Here is a 4872-nt window from a genome sequence, read left to right as displayed (position 1 = left end):
ATCAGTCCCATTTTCCAGATGTGGAAATCGAGTCTCAGAGTAGTTCAAAAATTTGCCTAAGTCTCACAGCTAAGAAGTGGAGAGCGAGGACTCCAACCCGTGTCTTCTGAGTCCAGAGCCTGTCCCTCTTAACCACTGCATGGGAGGAAGGACAGGGTGAGACTGGGAGCACGGGGAAGCTACCCCTTGCCCAGAAGCTTTGTCAGCACGGGGGCCTGGAAGCACAGAAAGCTTGGTGATGGACTGTGGCATTGGGACAGAGGCGGGAGGGTAGGGGTGGAGGTTGGGGACAGGAAAGGAGTGCAAATGCACAAGGGGACAAAGCAGGGTGAACCCCGCAAGGGCAGTGAGTGGAGGGTCACTTCCAGCAAAGCCCAGGAGCATATCCCAGCCCTGTTTGATTTTTGCACAGCCCACACCAGGTCCTGGGGTGCTCACACACACACACACACACACACACACACACACACACACTCCAGAACAGGGCACTTCTGAAACCCGTCCCAGTGGGCAGCACGATCACCTGCCCTCCTGGCTGAGGAAGAATTGTCACTCACATCTTCCATGACAAGGGATCATCACAGGGCAGCCCTACCTTTTAACCACTCCCGCTAAACTTATCACTTGAAATCAATCTTCCCCTATCACATCTTCCGTGGAGAAAATTCCACACAACTGGATCTCTCTACATCTCATCAAAGGGCAAGAACTCACGTGTGAACTCCAACCCTGATAAGTCACAAATTACATCTCATTGACTTGATTCCTCCATGACCTTCAACACATAGCAAGACAACAAGAAAACGCCTTGTAAGGCATGTGCTGTAAAGGGCGAGAGTCTGGTCGCGGCGGCACACAGAACGTTCATCTTTAAAATACTCAACTATCTAGAGGATAGTGACCCAACTAGAGGAAGAGTCACCTCTGTCTCCACTTGGACATCGAAGGGGGGTTTCACAATGCTCGAAGATGAGCTTCTGATGTTTACTTTGGCTCATCCTCTCACCAAAGCCGGCCCCAGCACCTTTCTCATCCCCATAGGTGACAAGTCCGTCTTTCCGGACGCTCAGGGCTAACACCACAGACCTAGCTTTGACTCTGTTCTCTCTCAATCGTGGCAGTTCTACCTTCAAAGCATGGCTGTCCGCCCCCCCGCCCACCGCCCCCAGGTCTAAGCCCTCATCAGTGTCTGGATTATTGTAATATCCTTCCAACGGCTTCCTGGTTTCGACTTGCTTCTACATCCCAACCTTGGAAAAGATTCTTCTGCTCAGAACCGGGCCGTGGCTTCTCATATCACTCAGAGTAAAAGCCAGCGTCCTCACCAGGCCCGACAAGACCCCACATTCTCCGTTCCCTGGTCACCTCTGTTTTTGCCTCTCCCATCGTGGCCCTCCCAGACCCCTGTGTCATGGCCACCGTGGGGCATCACATAGATGGTGCACATTCCCGGTGCAGGGCCTTTGCACTTACTCATCCCTCAACCTAGGCTGTTCTTCCCTCAGATATCCACGGGCCTCCAGCCAGCATTTCCTGCCTTGGGGGCTCCTTCCCAATGCCACCCCAGTAGAGAGCTTTTCCCTGACCTCCCTAAAAGAAATAGCCACGCCACTCCCGCCTCCACGTCACTTTCTATCCCTCACCCTTAACCTGCTTTGTTTTTCTTCCTAACATTTATCTATGGAGACTTTGTCTGGTTTATCTGCTAGTTGGAGAGAGAGACCAGGAGTGCCGGGCTCCTTTAAGCCCTTCACAAGCCCAGACCTGAATCACAGGCCTGGGGTTCAAACGCTGAGATTTTTAGGAGTGAAAAAAGGGGACCCTGAACATTTCTGGAAGCCCCTTTTTTCTTTGCTGGGAGACAGTGCTGTCACAGATCATCCACTTAAATCACTTAGCAGAGGGCCTGGCACATAGTAGGTGACCAATAAAGGTTTACTTTTATTGTTATTTTTATTCCCCGATTCCACATACGTCAATTACAAACGTTAGTAAAAAAAACCAAAAAAACAAACGTTAGTAAAAGCTTAAACTTTGGGGATCTAAATTAAACAAAACAGTGATTTACTGAATACAATCTTTTTTTTTTTTTTTTTACTAAATCCATCCAAATGCTTAAAAATTGATATCACTTTAAAAACATTGTTCAACCTCAAAAGGGTATGACAACCTAGTGCAATAGCCAATCCTACTCTGGGTCTTGTCTTGCAGGGGGAAATTTCTACAAAGAACATTATTGGGTCCACTGGCAAAACTGAAACATGGATGAGAAATGGAATAAAAGTTATTTAGCAAGGCTCATCCTACTAAAGTTGAAAACTATATTGTGGCTATGTGAGAGAACATCCCCGTTGGTAGGAAAGTCTCCAGGAAAGTATCCGTGGGTATGTAACTTGAACTACAGAGAGTATCCTCCAGTGGTTTAAAGAAGCAAATTTGGGGGCGGGGAGGGTGTATGTGATATGCACAAATGATAAGCAGTGAGATAAAATATTAACAGTAGGTGGACCTAGGCAAAGGGAAAGGGTTTTCTTTACACTGTTTTTAGTTTTGTAATTTTTCTGTGAATTTGAAATTATTTCCAAATAAAAAGTAAAAAAAAACAAAAACAAAAACAAAACCCAAACACTGTTTATTGGTCAGGGCTACGACTTCTGTGTTAATTTTTAAAAACAGGAGTGTAGGGTACGTGATCAAACTGGACGAAGACAGGGGAAATTTGCTTATCGATCTTAAAACCAACAAAAGAAGATAAAGTTCCAGCTGGTCATGGAGAAGTTAGGTGCTCTGTTGGTTAGTTGGTTGGTTGGCGGGGGCGTGGGTTTTCGTTTTGTTTTTTGTTGGTTTTTTTTTTTTTTTTGAGTGTTTGCAAGGCCCTTAAGACTCTGAAAAATGAGATTTTATCTTCAAGTATCAGAAAACTTTGGAAGATTATTAAATAAAGCATGCTTTTAGATGCTTCTAGACAAGGGAGCTTCTTTGAAGTAGTTTCGCATTTCAGAGTTTCACATGTTAATTGTATGCAAAGAAATAAAACACTTAAGCAAACTTCAATCTAAGGAGATTTGCATAAAGGATTAGGACCCATTGGCCCTCCAAAACAGTCTTCCATCTGAAAATGGGTGCGCTGTGCTCTCAGATCCCCCAAATTTCTTTGTACTCTCATTGAAGTCCGATTTAATCCTGCTTTCTTCATTTACACCTTCTCCCCAAACCTCCCAGGCCTGTGCTTTGAGAGCGGGGGATCATTCTCCTTCCCAGTTGAGGGGGGCTTTTCCCTTCATTAATTTCTCTAAGAAGATTACCCAGTGCTTGTTTGTTGTTGTTGAAGCAACTAATTTCCCTAAAGCTCTTTGTTTTTCCAACTGGTTTACACTTTAATGCCCTCGGATTGAATTTCAACAACAAGGGATCAACTTGACCAACCAATTCTCTTTAGGAAGAAAACAAAAAAACTGGGAACCCCGTGTAAACTATTTTCATCACAGGCCTGCTTTAAAAATACATATTCAGGCTCTCGACATTTTTTCAAAGAGATGTGTCCTAATTAGCATATCATTCAGGCCTTGTTTCCTTCCTAAAGTCAAGGTGACCTTCACCGAAACTGAATTTCTCTAATTCCTCCGGCTAAGTGATGTGAAAAGTAACATCCCACAGCATCTTGTCAGCGTAGTGCGATTTTAAACGTTGGGCTCGGGTTTTCTTTTTCTCTTGTTGGTTTATTGGTTTCTTTCGTTCTCATATTTCGCACTTTTGAGAGCCTGAGGTTGCAGCAGAATGGCAGGCCTGCTGCAAGAACTTCAATATTGTTACATTTTGAAAGTGATCAGAAAATGTGAGTCAGATCTGGTTTAGAAATCCCTTTTTACAGGATAATTGTGTGGAAGCTACGTGGTAACCCCCTCCAGTCTGATTCACAGCCATTCAGACATTTGTGCCAGTTAATTACCATAATTGGTTTGTTTAATTAGCATGAGGAATACTGGTGCTTTGGGACAGGGGACGCCTCTATTTACTTGGAGATGCCACCACTGTCATGCACCCCAAGGACACCGGCCTGGCTATTGAGGGCCAAGTGTGGCTTCAGGTCTCTGGTGAGTTGCTCCGGCCCTAAGCACCTTGAAGATTGACCCTTGAACTTTCTAAGCCGAAAACGCTATTGATATTCTGTACTTTGGCCTAAGAAAGGAGGTGGGGGTGGGGCCAGCAAGGTGCCCTATGGGAGGGCGGAGCCAGCGTGGCAGCTACTCACAGATCCGGGGGCTCACCAAACTCACAGGCAGGGAGCCCCGTCTGAAGGCAGGATCTAGGGGACCCCGTGCTGTTTTGCTCAAGGACTGTTAGCCCACACGTGGTGAGTTTTTCTACTCTGAGTACAGCGGGTGGGAAACTCGTGACCAAATTATAAAGCCCGGGAACAATTACTGAGTGCCTACTGTGTGCAGAGTAATCTACTAAATGGAGCATCACCCATCGGGAGAGATTCGTAAAGGCAGAATGCAGATCATCTGGGTGTAAGACCCAGCATCAAGCTCTGCCATGGGTGAGAATGGCAGGAAAAGTTGGAATCAGGGAATTCCACTGAAGACATGCAGTTGTTTGTCCTGTTAACGTCAAGATTTAATTGTAGGACTCAGCAGGTAAAGGCCTGTTATGCTCTTAAAATGTTGTGAGTCTTTGGTCCTACATTGTTACCCATTTTGGACTGGGTTCCTCCTTAAAATAGTAGAAATGTGTAAGAGAGGGGATTATTGAAAACCATTCCAACAAAAGGAGTCCCACATTCCGAAGGTGAGCTACCATAGATTCCCAATGAATGATGTTTGGCTTCGCCTAAAATATTCCAAGGAGCAGGAAGGAAGTGTTCAGAGT

This window comes from Zalophus californianus, chromosome 17 (genome assembly GCF_009762305.2).
Source record: "Zalophus californianus isolate mZalCal1 chromosome 17, mZalCal1.pri.v2, whole genome shotgun sequence".
Taxonomy (NCBI): domain Eukaryota; kingdom Metazoa; phylum Chordata; class Mammalia; order Carnivora; family Otariidae; genus Zalophus; species Zalophus californianus.
Note: the sequence above shows the minus strand (reverse complement) of the source record.